Source organism: Lithobates pipiens, unplaced genomic scaffold, assembly GCF_037356315.1.
Source record: "Lithobates pipiens isolate NorthernLeopardFrog02 unplaced genomic scaffold, aLitPip1_a1.2 Scaffold_47, whole genome shotgun sequence".
Lineage (NCBI taxonomy): Eukaryota > Metazoa > Chordata > Amphibia > Anura > Ranidae > Lithobates > Lithobates pipiens.
In genome coordinates, this window is record NW_027507871.1 from 5851797 (window position 1) to 5866939 (window position 15143).

At 49.3% G+C, this 15143-nt stretch overlaps 1 pseudogene across 3 annotated transcripts in view; it reads left to right on the plus strand.

Annotated features, from left to right (window-relative positions):
• LOC143956972 (C3a anaphylatoxin chemotactic receptor pseudogene) overlaps positions 1-15143 on the plus strand; it is a 115810-nt pseudogene that overhangs the window by 82395 nt on the left and 18272 nt on the right. The gene's annotated exons all lie outside the window — the stretch shown is intronic.

A 15143-nucleotide genomic window follows, 5' to 3' on the forward strand; every position in this document is an offset into this window, starting at 1 on the left:
ATTCTGCCGACGTACATCGGCGTGCGCTGGTCGGGAACCGGTTAAGGTACATTTAGACTAATTTCATTTTACTATATTTTATAGATATTCCTTAGCATCTGCCCCCTGATGAGTGGTTTACACGAAACGCGTCGGGAAAATGGATGATGCATACTTATGGTTATATCCTACTATCAAATATGGAATATATTTTTATACCTGACAATCATGGTCTACCAATTTTTTACTCTACATGTGCTACCCAATCTATTATGCTGCTATGTTGTATATAAATGAATTTATTGTCTGTGTGTTTATTTATCAGTTGTGACAACTATGTGGCGTTGAGTTGATATACATTTTATGTACCCTCGATATCGTCTGCATGCGCACGTACTTATGTGGTGTGTAGATTTATGGAACAGCATTCACTATAATGTTCTTCCTATATGTAGTTATACAATTGGTAAGTCTCACGCATTTTTCTTTTTTCAATAAATATACAACTTGCATTTAGCTAACCCACACGTTGTCCATGTCCTCATTCAAAGTCCCAACTTCCAAAGTCCCAACTTCCAAAGTCCCAACTTTTAAGCATTGAATTAGGGATGGAGACACACTTTCTATGTGTCTCACTCAAAGTCCCAAACCCTCCCAGTATTAAAATTTTTTAATATATTCTTTTTTCTTTTTTTTTTTTATTGGATGTTTTATAGCAGAAAGTAAAAAATATTGTTTTTTTTTATTTTTTATTAACCACTTCCCGACCAGCGCACGCCGATGTACGTCGACAGAATGGCACGGGCAGGCATATTGGCGTACATGTACGTCCAATATTCAATGCCACCCTGCTACCGGGAGCACGCCGGCGGCGGCGCGCTCCCGCGCTGGTCGGGACCCCCGTGAGTCCGGTCCCGGGACCCGCGGACTCGATCGCCGCGGGCATACCCGCGATCGATTCACGGGACGGCCGAATGGAGGAAATGCTGTGTAAACAGCATTTCTCCATTCTGCCTAGCAACTAGTGACGCTGATCTCTGCTCCATGTGATTGGAGCAGAGATCGGTGTTCACTAAATGAAAGCCCAGCCCCCCCCCCCCCCCAGTTAGTAACACACCCCTAGGAACACTTAACCCCTACACTGCCACCCACTGGTTAACCCTTTCACTGCCAGTGTCATTTACACAGGAATCACTGCATTTATATAGCACTGATTGCTGTATAAATGACAATGGTCCCAAAAATGTGTCAAAAATGTCCGATGGGTCCCCCGCAATGTCGCAGTCACAATAAAAATCGCTGATCGCCGCCATTACTAGTAAAAAAATAATAATAAAAAATTATTAATAAAAATGCTATAAAACTATCCCTATTTTGTAAACGCTATAACTTTTGCGCAAACCAATCAATAATCGCTTATTGCGATTTTTTTTACCAAAAATATGTAGAAGAATACGTATCGGCCTTAACTGAGGGAAAAAAATGTTTTTTTATATATTTTTGGGGGATATTTATTATAACAAAAAGTTAAAAATAATGCGTTTTTTTCAAAATTGTCGCTCTATTTTTGTTTATAGCGCAAAAAATAAAAACCGCAGGGGTGATCAAATACCACCAAAAGAAAGCTCTATTTGTGGGAGAAAAAGGACGTCAATTTTGTTTGGGAGCCACGTCGCACGACCGCGCAATTGTCATTTAAAGCGACGCAGTGCCGAATCGCAAAAAGTGGTCTGGTCTTTGACCAGCAAAATGGTCCGGTCTGCAAGTGGTTAAACTTTCGGTCTTTCTTTGTTTATGGCGCAAAAAATAGAAATCGCAGAGGTGATCAAATAACACCAAAAGAAAGCTCTATTTGTGGGAAAAAAAAGAAAATACATGTTATTTGGGTACAGCGTCGCACGACCACGCAATTGTCAGTTAATGTAACGCAGTGCCGTATCGCAAAAAAAATGGCCTGGTCATGAAGGAGGGGGGAGGGGGGGGTTGTAAAACCTTCCGGGGCTGAAATGGTTAAGGGCCATCAGTTCATATAGGGGACACTGTGCTTTCTATTTTATATCATTCGGGAAAAAAAAAGTACACCATCGTGCGAGATCGTCGCGGGATATTCCAATAATCGCCGCTGACAGATCTGTTCATGTGCAGCTTTATGTTTTGGCTTCCTCTGCATTATTTTTTCCGGATAATCTGCACATTTCACTAGTAAAACAAAAGCGCCGTCAGCACTTCCTCTTCTAGACTCGGCAACTCTCACAGTTCCTTGGAAAGTTAGGAAACGTGTGTGACCGCCGAGCTGTGGTGGACCTTGCAACAATCATGTACTGGGTATAAAAAAAAAAGAGAAAAAAAACTTGCAGAGCTACTCATCCTGTGCATGTACATTCGTTCTGTGCAAATGGGGGCAAAATCGAATGTTATTCTGCTGTTTTATTTCCCTGGCAAATGTATAATAATTTCATACCACACTATGGTCACTAGATGTCGCTGATGATCATGGTAGCTAAGTATTTATATTCTATGATCATTAGCTTCATCTGGTACACTCACAAGATAATAATGGAAATCGAGCTCATCTGTGTGTATGGGGGTGGGGGGGGGGCGACTCTCCAGGCCACTCTTGGGCCACAGGACTGCCTAACGGACCCCGTGTTATCTCCCTCATGCCTGGATGACGGTCTCGGACGCCTGGAGAGTCACCCACCCCCCACCCCCATACACACAGATGAGTTTGATTTCCATTATTATCTTGTGAGTGTTCTGCATACCTTGCGATTTAAACTTTGCTTTAACCAATTGCTTACTGGGCGCTTAAACCCCCCCTCCTGCCCAGGCCAATTTTCAGCTTTCAGCGCTGTCGCACTTTGAATGACAATTGCGCGGTCATACAACACTGTACCCAAATTAAATTGTTATCATTTTTTTCCCACAAATAGAACTTTATTTTGGTGGTATTTGATCGCCTCTGCGGTTTTTATTTTTTGTTAAAAAAATTGAAAATTACCAAATTTTTTTTACTTTTTTTTTATATTTTGTTATAAAATTGTGTAAACAGGTAATGTTTCTCCTTCATTGATATATACGCTGATGAGGTGGCAGTGATGGGCACCGATAGGTGGCAGTGATGGGCACTGATGGGTGGCAGTGATGGGAACTGATTGCTTACACTAACAGGCAGCACTGCTAGGTGGCACTGATTGGCACCACTGGTGGGCATTGATAGGTGGCACTTGTGGGTATTGATAGGTGGCACTCATGGGCATTGAAAGGTGGGCACTGGTGGCAGGTGACAAGGACAGGTGGCACTGGCAGGGGGTGCTAAATGGAACAGAGGAGGCATCTTTACCTCCTTCCTCTTCTGGACCGATGCCCCTTTAAAATAAGCCGGTGATCGGGGGGGGGGGCGCCTGCACACGGGAGGACTTCCTATGACGGCCTCCCAGAAATTGAGGTCCGCGCTGAAGCCGTCATTCGGCTATGGCCCGGACCTCAAGTGGTTAATACTACACTGAGGTGGAGCTTCCTTTGTCTTCCCCTCCTTTTTATCTGTTCACAGAGCAGGCTCCGTCTGAGGATAGCGGCCGCCATTCATTTTAAGGACTGATCCTTTAACGGGTTCCCGACCGGCTCACGCAAGATATACCGCGGCAGAATGGCTCTCCTGGGCGAAATCCCATGTGTATATATATATACGGCTTTGCCCAGGAGAGCCACCAGAGGGCGCGCGAGCGCTCCGCTGCACAGCAGGGGAACCGAATCACGATTGTGTGCATGAGAGCCAGTACGGGGATCTGTGTGTGTGTGTGTGTGTAAATGCACAAATCCCTGTGCTGTCGGAGGAGAGAAGACAGATCGTGTGTTCCTACAAAGTAGAGGAGATCTGTCATCTCTCCTAGTCAGTCCCATCCCCCATACAGTTAGAACACACATAAGGGAACACATTTAACCCCTTGATCGCCCCCCCCCCCCCCCCAGTGATAACCCCCCTTCCCTGCCAGTGGCATTTAGCCCGGGTTCACACATGCGCGTTGCGAATTGAAGCTCCGGTTTCACTGCGAAGATAAAAATCTGTTGTTCAGAGGTTCCTCTGCGTTTTAGCGGCGGATCAGTGAGCAGGGAGGGGGAGGGGGAGGTGTAGTGAAGAGAAGCAGAGAATTCGTGTTCAGAACGGAATGCATCTATGAATATTTAGCTAGATACCAGAAAGAATCAAATATAAAAAAAAAATAACATAATAAAACAAAAAATATATAGTAAAACAAACACTAAATACAAATTATGATCCCCGTGTGCCAAGTTTAAGGCTCGATTCACATCTATGCATGTTGCTTTCGAGCGTTTTAGCAGTGCTTTTTGCGGGGCTCGCCGCGTTTTTGGACACGCGATTTCGCCACATTTTGCCTTTTTTTTTTTTTTACACTGTGTTTGCTTAGCAACCAGATATATACAGTGAAAAAAAAATGAATAAAAATAAAAACCGCAAATCGCGGCAAAAACGCGGGGGAAAAAAACGCGGTACTTGCGTTTTTGATGCAGGTCTATTGACTTCTATTACATGCAAAATGCATGAAAAAAGTCCCCTACCCTTTCCAAAAACGCAGAGGCACAAAAACGCATCGATGTGAACATGTTCCATAGGAACCCATGTTAACAAAATTTCCTTGCATTTATGCAAAATGCATAAAAAAAACGCGCTAGTGTGAATCGAGCCTACGCACATATGGGCCGTTTGGGGAAAGAAACCAATCGAAACATAAACAAATTAATAATAACAATTAATAAGATTCTTCGCCGCATTTGAGGGCTGACTGACTTCAGTTAAAGTGGGTTGTATACTCATTTTTTTTTACTTTTACCTACAGGAAAGCCTATAGTAAAGCCTATAGTAAGGCCTATAGTAAAGCCTATAGTAAGGCCTATAGTAAGGCCTATAGTAAAGCCTATAGTAAGGCCTATAGTAAGGCTCACCTGTAGGTAAAAAAAAATATCTCCTAAACCTGTACGGTTGAGGAGACATTCCCCTCGGTATGCGCCGCTGACTGCAGCGGCGCATGCGCACAAGGGGGATTCTCGGCTGAAAGTCCGGCAGTGGCCGGACCCGGCCCGGGATGAAATCTCCCGCGCGCATACGCGGGAGTGACGATATCGCGGCTCCGGCCACTCACAGCGCCGGAGCTGCGATACCCGGAAGAAACGCAGAGGGAGCATGTCAGCTCCCTCGGCGTGGATTGGACCAGATGTCGGGGGCCTCGTTCTAAGGTAAGTATTTCATAATGAGCTAGTATGCGGTGCATACTAGCTCATTATGCCTTTTTCCTTTGCAGGTGGAAAAAAAATGTAAAAAAATTTGCGGGTTTACTACTGCTTTAATTCTAAAATATAAAATACATGAGCATTCTCCACTGACGTTAGTATCCATCAAGTGTAACAAAATAAAAAATAAAAAAACCTCTTGGTGCGGTGAAATACTTTTCCTTCGGACTGTGAATTAGGGCCACCGTGTGAGCTTTGTTTCCTTTTTTTTTTTTTTTTTTTTTTTTTTTCTTTTCTTCCTTTTTCTCTTCTCTTTCTTTCCCCTTCCAGGGCCATAACTAAATATCACTACAAAGGTATCATGGAAGAAACATTGTAACAACAACAGCGATATGACATCAATGATTGTGTTAATGTTCATTTAGATACGAAATAATACGATTATTTTGTAAATATAATTTGTATATTGTTACTCCATATCATTTCCTTTTCACTCTCCCAGGGCATCGTGGGTGCTGCAGCAACCATCAGGGTGAAGTTCCATTGGTGGTATCACTGACTTCCCGACACGAGGAGAGGAGGGAGTACATTGTTTATTGTCTCCAGTCCTCCAATCCCCTTAGTCATATCTACTCTGACTGGGGGAAACTATCCCCGTGCCGTGTTGTGCCATATAGTGTCCGGCCATCATATAGTGTCCGGCCATCATATAGTGTCCAGCCATCATATAGTGTCCGGCCATCATATAGTGTCCGGCCATCATATAGTGTCCGGCCATCATATAGTGTCCGGCCATCATATAGTGTCCAGCCATCATATAGTGTCCGGCCATCATATAGTGTCCGGCCATCATATAGTGTCCGGCCATCATATAGTGTCCGGGCCGTACTGCGCATGCGCAGTACGGAGCAGACGAAGCTTCGGAAAATCTCCGAAGCTGAACTGCGCCTGCGCTGTGAGTGGAGGTGGTAGCCCCACCATCCAAGCGGACATAGGGTTGTGAATATTAGAGGGCCCCTCTCGGGGGCGAGCATCACTCGCCACGCTTCGGGCTCGGCCTCGCTGCGCTCGGCTCTTTTATATTCCAACTCTATGTCCACTTGGATAGTGGGGATGGAACCTGGACTCACGGCGCAGGCGCCGTTCATCCTCGGCAATTTTCGGAATCTGTGTTGCGGTGTACTGCGCATGCGCACTACACAGAGGACACTATCGGATGGAGGACCTTATATGATAAGACACCGAATCGCCGCTGGACGTTGGGTTGCTCACAACGCGCACACGCGTGAGCAATCCCCTCGCTTTAACGGGGTGATTTGTATAGTGCGTGCGTGTCACGCTGACGTCGCGCTAGTTGCGGCGGAGACGACGGTAGTTCCCGGGGGCATTGAGTGCCTTCCGGAGCGCCGAGGAAGTGACAGGAGAGCCGCTGCAACGGCTCAGGGGTCTGAGAGGAGCAGTATGTGGGCTGAGAGAAGCGCACCCGTGGGGAGAGAGAACCGCAACTGTACACAATTAAATGATCAAGTATGTGCCATAAATAGGGCGCATCTGCCAGGATTCCTTTTCGTTGATTCCTGGAGCGCCGTACAACACAGACTACTCAGACAGGTATGAAATACATTGGAAACGGGTCTTTTTCTTTCCCTGCTGGCATAGAAAGGCTTCTTAATAATTTGATTGTAATTGTATTTTGGTTGCAGTTTCCCTTTTCCCTCCTCCCCCCCCCCAATTCCAGTGGGCGGGTTGAGTGGGTAAGAACATCACGGCAGCAGACCCAGGATCACCCTTAGAGAGAAGGTGTAGACCTTTCTCACATATCCAAATGAAAGCCTCTGGTTGAATTGTAACGATTCGGTGGAATTGGTAAATATTACATGAGAACATTAAGAGAAACAATAATAACTATATAATTCTTTGATAAATTTGGAAATTCTTTTTTTTTTTTTCCTTTATTTGCAGAAATATGATTAAGTCGCCCCCCTCTTTTTTGCACTGTTCCCCCTGAAGAAGACCATAATCCCTAGAACACGGGTAGGGAACCTCGGCTCTCCAGCTGTTTTGAAACTACAAGTCCCATGAGACATTGCAAGACCCTAACAATCACAGGCATGACTCCTAGAGGCAGACCCAGGATCACCCTTAGAGAGAAGGTGTAGACCTTTCTCGCATATCCAAATGAAAGCCTCTGGTTGAATTGTAACGATTCGGCGGAATTGGTAAATATTACATGAGAACATTAAGAGAAATAATAATAACTATATAATTCTTTGATAAATTTTGAAATTCTTTTTCAAGGCAAGTCGTGTCGCCTCGCATCGCCCGCAGTGTGAACCGGCCCTAGCAGTGTAAATTTCCTGTCCCCTCAAAATAATTCAACACACATTTAACAATCAACAATTAATGTCTAAACCGCTGCCAACAAAAGTCAGTAAACCCCTAAGTGAAAATGTCCAAATTGGGCCCTTTTAGCCATTTTCCCTCCCGATGCCATGTGACTCGTTAGTATTACAAGGTCTCAGGTGTGAATGGGGAGCAGGTGTGTTAAATTTGGTGTTATCGCTCTCACTCTCTCATATTGGTCACTGGAAGTTCAACATGGTGCCTCATGGCAAAGAACTCTCTGAGGATCTAAAAAAAAAGAATTGTTGCTCTACATAAAGATGGCCTAGGCTATAAGAAGATTGCCAAGACCCTGAAACTGAGCTGCAGCACGGTGGCCAAGACCATACAGCGGTATAACAGGACAGGTTCCCCTCAGAACAGGCTTTGCCATGGTCCACCAAAGAAGTTGAGGTCACGTGATCAGCGTCATATCCAGAGGTTGTCTTTGGGAAATAGACGTATGAGTGCTGCCAGCATTGCTGCAGAGGTTGTAGGGGTGGGGGGGGGGGGGGTCAGCCTGTCAGTGCTCAGACCATACGCCGCACACTGCATCAAATTGGTCTGCATGGCTGTCGTCCCAGAAGGAAGCCTCTTCTAAAGATGATGAACAAGAAAGACCACAAACAGTTTGCTGAAGACAAGCAGACTAAGGAGATGGATTACTGGAACCATGTCCTGTGGTCTGATGAGACCAAGATAAAGGTATTTGGTGTCAGATGGTGACAAGCGTGTGTGGGGGCAACCAGGTGAGGAGGACAAAGACAAGTGTGTCTTGTCTACAGTCAGGCATGGTGGTGGGGGTGTTATGGTCTGGGGGTGCATGAGTGCTGCCGGCACTGGGGGGCTACAGATCATTGAGGGGACCATGAATGCCAACATGTACTGTGACATACTGAAGCAGAGCATGATCCCCTCCCTTCAAAGACTGGACCGCAGGGCAGTATTCCAACATGATAACCACCCCAAACACACCTCTAACACCACCACTGCCTTACTAAAGAAGCTGAGGGTAAAGGTGATGGACTGGCCAAGCATGTCTCCAGACCTAAACCCTATTGATCATCTGTGGGGGGATCCTCAGAGGGAAGGTGGAGGAGTGCAAGGTCTGCAACATCCACCAGCTCCGTGATGTCATCATGGGGGAGGGGAAGAGGACTCCAGTGACAACCTGTGAAGCTCTGGCGACCTCCATGTCAAGAGGCTTAAGGCAGTGCTGGAAAATAATGGCGGCCGCACAAAATATTGACACTTTGGGCCCAATTTGGAGATTTTCACTTAGGGGTGTACTGACTTTTGTTGCCAGCGGTTTAGACATTAATGGCTGTGTGTTGAGTTATTTTGAGGGGACAGGAAATTTACACTGTTATACAAGCTGTACACTCACTACTTTACATTGTAGACAAGTGTCATTTCTTCAGTGTTGTCACATGAAAAGAGAGAAGAAAAGATTTACACAAATGTGACTAAGGGGTGTACTTACTTTTGTGAAATACTGTATATCTGACAGGATACATGCAAACTGCTTAGGGGAGACCCGGGCAATAAGTACAAAGCGAAACTGAAAAAGATTAAACAAACACAGAAAGACAACATACTGCACTTGACACAAAGGACACTAGGTACATTATACCAGATGCGCCCATTACACCGGTCACCTACCGGGTGCCCAAAATTCAGAAAAAATCCCCCAGGAAGGCCCATAATAAGTGGGGTAGGTTCCCTGTTTGCAAGGCTGGGGGAGTATTTAGATTGCTTCATCCAACCCCTGGCCCACAAAATGCCAGCCTACTTACTAAAAGATAGCAAGGACCCCATAAACATAATAAAAGCAATACAAGTTAGTGAAAGATGTCTGCTAGCTAGTGTGAACACTCGCACTACACTTGTAATTCCCTAGTGTGTTGCAAAATATACCTGTGGTGTTCTGAGGAAAGAGGAACACTGCTGCTGCTCACCAAAGATTAAGTTTAGCACCAGGTCCTACAGGCTTAGGCAAAAGAACAAGACAGTGGTGTCTACATGCAGTGTCTCTTGTTGTATCAGAATGGGCAAGTGCCCGCTCACCAATCCCAACAACTCTTGGTACTGAAAGGTGAAGTGGAGGCTCTGCTATAGGCCTCTGTAGAGCCCAGCTCAAGAGGGGTGCAGCCCTGTGACAGACCACCCTGCAGCTTGGCTGGATCTGGCGTGGATGTGTGAAGAGCGACCTCCAAGCATGCCGTTGGACGGCCAGAAGTAGCTGGCAGTGGATGCTCCCGCACCCGCACGCAATGACTCTCTATTTCTCCCTGTAGCACAGGCCGAAACTTGGCCACCGCACACTCTGACGCAGAGTCACTTGCTTGCAATTTCTGGCCAGGGTCCCAAGATAATGACCCCACCCTCACACAGGCTTTATATAACCTCTCCCAGCATCCTGTTCTCTTTCTCCAGCCAGCTGGTATTTGTAGTCCAAAACAGTCCAGCTGAGTGCCAAACTTGGCTCCCTGGACTACATGTCCCAAAATACTTTGCTTCAATCTTAGATCTTCAGGATGTGATGACATAGAGTCCGGGCTGAACACTAGGAGAGAACCGCTTCACAGTACTAATGCTGCATAGTGTCTCCTGACAATGCAGGTAATATTAGCCAGCTCCCGGCTACAGGGTGTAAATGAGGTCATGGGGGTCATTCACATGGGCACTGTGGTCTGTAGAGAGGCGAATCTGTATTTATTTTTAAATGTGGCTATTGCTTCCAGCATCCCGTCTCAGGACATCCCCCTCCCCCCTAAAAAAAAAAAAACAGCATATTCATCCCCTTAGTATAAATTCTGTCTGCAAGCCAAAATTTTCCCCAAACAAAGATGCAGATGTAGTAAGGTCTACGGCCTTGTCCAGTCTAATGAGGACCTCCAAGGCCAAAGACAGCCGCCATCCTTCAATATGTGGTGAAAGTCATTGGGCGCCAGACACTTCTTGGATGTAAAAGAAGTTTTATTTCTCTTAACAGTCCTTTTTTTGGATTTTTGGGGGAAAGAGGGTCAGGGCCAGGACACCCTTAGGTAGTTGCAAATTCAATTGTCAGACTCTGAGAATTCAATAAGAGAACAGCCGTGCAGGGAAAGGTCCCATCAAGAAGCCGCATCTGCACATGCAGGAATGCCGTCTCCTATGGTAACAGTCTTTAACAGTTCCTAACTCCAACGTAACAGTTCCTTCAGCTTCACTACAACTGCCTCTTGAAGTTCTTCAACACTGAGCTCCCGGTCTCTCACTAGACCCTCTGATTCACTGACTCTCTTGAGCTCCTCCAAGGTTTGTGGTGGTATCTCCTCAAGTGTTACCCCCGCTTCCCTGCTGGGTCTCTAGCTTGGCACTCCAGATACTCCTCAAGCTTCACCCCCGCTGACCGGCTCGGTCCCTGGCTTGACACACAAGGCTGCTCTGCAAGCCTCGCCTCTGCTGGTTGGGTCCCTGGCTTGACACACAAGGCTGTCCTGCAAGCCTCACCTCCACTGGTTGGGTCCCTGGCTTGACACACAAGGCTGCTCTGCAAGCCTCACCTCTGCTGGTTGGGTCCCTGGCTTGACACATAAGGCTGTCCTGCAAGCCTCACCTCCGCTGGTTGGGTCCCTGGCTTGACACACAAGGCTGTCCTGCAAGCCTCACCTCCGCTGGTTGGGTCCCTGGCTTGACACACAAGGCTGTCCTGCAAGCTTTACCTCCACTGGTTGGGTCCCTGGCTTGACACACAAGGCTGTCCTGCAAGCCTCACCTCTGCTGGTTGGGTCCCTGGCTTGACACACAAGGCTGTCCTGCAAGCCTCACCTCCGCTGGTTGGGTCCCTGGCTTGACACACAAGGCTGCTCTGCAAGCCCCACCTCTGCTGGTTGGGTCCCTGGCTTGACACACAAGGCTGCTCTGCAAGCCTCACCTCCGCTGGTTGGGTCCCTGGCTTGACACACAAGGCTGCTCTGCAAGCCTCACCTCCACTGGTTGGGTCCCTGGCTTGACACACAAGGCTGTCCTGCAAGCCTCACCTCCGCTGGTTGGGTCCCTGGCTTGACACACAAGGCTGTCCTGCAAGCCTCACCTCCGCTGGTTGGGTCCCTGGCTTGACACACAAGGCTGTACTGCAAGCCTCACCTCCACTGGTTGGGTCCCTGGCTTGACACACAAGGCTGTCCTGCAAGCCTCACCTCCACTGGTTGGGTCCCTGACTTGACACACAAGGCTGTCCTGCAAGCCTCACCTCCGCTGGTTGGGTCCCTGGCTTGACACACAAGGCTGTCCTGCAAGCTTTACCTCCACTGGTTGGGTCCCTGGCTTGACACACAAGGCTGTCCTGCAAGCCTCACCTCTGCTGGTTGGGTCCCTGGCTTGACACACAAGGCTGTCCTGCAAGCCTCACCTCCGCTGGTTGGGTCCCTGGCTTGACACACAAGGCTGCTCTGCAAGCCTCACCTCTGCTGGTTGGGTCCCTGGCTTGACACACAAGGCTGCTCTGCAAGCCTCACCTCTGCTGGTTGGGTCCCTGGCTTGACACACAAGGCTGTCCTGCAAGCCTCACCTCTGCTGGTTGGGTCCCTGGCTTGACACACAAGGCTGTCCTGCAAGCCTCACCTCCGCTGGTTGGGTCCCTGGCTTGACACACAAGGCTGCTCTGCAAGCCTCACCTCTGCTGGTTGGGTCCCTGGCTTGACACACAAGGCTGCTCTGCAAGCCTCACCTCCACTGGTTGGGTCCCTGGCTTGACACACAAGGCTGTCCTGCAAGCCTCACCTCCGCTGGTTGGGTCCCTGGCTTGACACACAAGGCTGTCCTGCAAGCCTCACCTCCGCTGGTTGGGTCCCTGGCTTGACACACAAGGCTGTCTTGCAAGCCTCACCTCCACTGGTTGGGTCCCTGGCTTGACACACAAGGCTGTCCTGCAAGCCTCACCTCCGCTGGTTGGGTCCCTGGCTTGACACACAAGGCTGCTCTGCAAGCCTCACCTCTGCTGGTTGGGTCCCTGGCTTGACACACAAGGCTGTTCTGCAAGCTTCACCTCCACTGGTTGGGTCCCTGACTTGACACACAAGGCTGTCCTGCAAGCCTCACCTCCGCTGGTTGGGTCCCTGGCTTGACACACAAGGCTGTCCTGCAAGCTTTACCTCCGCTGGTTGGGTCCCTGGCTTGACACACAAGGCTGTCCTGCAAGCCTCACCTCTGCTGGTTGGGTCCCTGGCTTGACACACAAGGCTGTCCTGCAAGCCTCACCTCCGCTGGTTGGGTCCCTGGCTTGACACACAAGGCTGCTCTGCAAGCCTCACCTCTGCTGGTTGGGTCCCTGGCTTGACACACAAGGCTGCTCTGCAAGCCTCACCTCCACTGTTTGGGTCCCTGGCTTGACACACAAGGCTGTCCTGCAAGCCTCACCTCCGCTGGTTGGGTCCCTGGCTTGACACACAAGGCTGTCCTGCAAGCCTCACCTCCGCTGGTTGGGTCCCTGGCTTGACACACAAGGCTGTCCTGCAAGCCTCACCTCCACTGGTTGGGTCCCTGGCTTGACACACAAGGCTGTCCTGCAAGCCTCACCTCCGCTGGTTGGGTCCCTGGCTTGACACACAAGGCTGTCCTGCAAGCCTCACCTCCGCTGGTTGGGTCCCTGGCTTGACACACAAGGCTGTCCTGCAAGCCTCACCTCCACTGGTTGGGTCCCTGGCTTGACACACAAGGCTGTCCTGCAAGCCTCACCTCCGCTGGTTGGGTCCCTGGCTTGACACACAAGGCTGTCCTGCAAGCCTCACCTCCGCTGGTTGGGTCCCTGGCTTGACACACAAGGCTGTTCTGCAAGCCTCACCTCCGCTGGTTGGGTCCCTGGCTTGACACACAAGGCTGCTCTGCAAGCCTCACCTCTGCTGGTTGGGTCCCTGGCTTGACACACAAGGCTGTCCTGCAAGCCTCACCTCCGCTGGTTGGGTCCCTGGCTTGACACACAAGGCTGCTCTGCAAGCCTCACCTCTGCTGGTTGGGTCCCTGGCTTGATCACCACCTGAAGTTTCCCGATTCTCCACCGTGCCGTTCGGTGAGAATGTGGTTCCTTCACTTGCTTCAGTTACTCACTGAGGTCCCCGGGAATAAGGTGGATGGTCTCTTTGTGGTGACGGCTTCCCCCTCTACCTCCGACCACATCAGGTTCTCCGGCCGGCAGAACCGTCACTTCTGGTTGGACTGCAAACCGCAATCCCAACCCTGCGCTGCTCTCTTGCTTCTGGATAAGCCCTCAGACAGCCTGGCAGACAGATGTCCCCGGGATAAGACCAATCTCCGGCCTAGCAGCCCGGGCAATACACCACACGTCCACCCAGACAGCCGTCCAGGTGGCACAGAACCCAGATCACCCGACCTCACCCAAATATATAGGTTCTCCCAGCAGGCCAAGGAATTCAAAAAGACCCCTGCCCATTGGTTGGGATACCCCATATACCCATAAGCTGACCTTGGGCTGCCCTTCTCGTATCTAGTACCACCAAGTACCCGGCCACCTAGTGGGAGAAGACAATAGCGCAGCAATGCCAAACTTAGGGAGAAATCAACAGATCTCTAACAATCGACCAAGATAACTACTCCTGGCAAGTACATTTGTGAGGAGCTCCCTGACTGAACCCCAGGGTCCTACACAAATATTCCCCCTCCCAGCACAAATCTCCCCCCAATTCCCCCTCCTATCAGAAATCTCCCTCACCCCCAAAAAAAAATCACCCGCCTAGCACACATCCTTTCATCTCGAATTCTCCATCCTAGCACAAATCTTCTCCCCCAAATCCACAATTCCTCCCAATCCCTCCTCCCAGCATAGAACCCCCCCCCCCCCCCAGCAAAAATCTCCCCTAAATCCTTCCTCCTAGCACAAACCCCCACCCCCCCCTTCCAGCACAAATCCACCTCAATCCCTCCTCCCAGCACAAATTGACCCCCCACCAATCCCCCCAGGTCAAAAACCCCCAATCCCTACTCCTAAGACAAATTCGACCCCAATTGCCCCACTCAGCACACATCTCCCCCAAGCCCTCCTCCTAGCACAAATCCCCCCAATCCCTCCACAACCCCCTCCCAATTATCTTTCCCGGCACAGATTCATCCCCCCCTACCCAAATCCTCTCAGCACAAAATCCTCCCTCTTAGAAGGAATCTCCCCTAATCCCTCCTGCAAGCAAAAATTCCCCCCCCCCCAATTCCTCCACAACCCCCTCCCAATTAACTTTCCCAGCACAAATTCATCCTCCCTATCCAACCTCCCCAGTATAAATCCCCCCTCCCAGCACACATCCCCCAAATCCTTCCTCCTAGCACAAATTCTCCCATCCCTCTCTTGGCACAAATCCCCCCATCTCCTCTCCCAGCACAAATCACCCCAGTCCCTCCTCCTAGCACAAATTCCCCCTAGTCCCTCCTCCTAGCACAAATTCCCCCATCCCTCTCTTGGCACAAATCCCCCCCTTCCCCCCTCCCAGCACACATCCCCCTCCCAGCACACATCCCCCAAATCCTTCCTCCTAGCACAA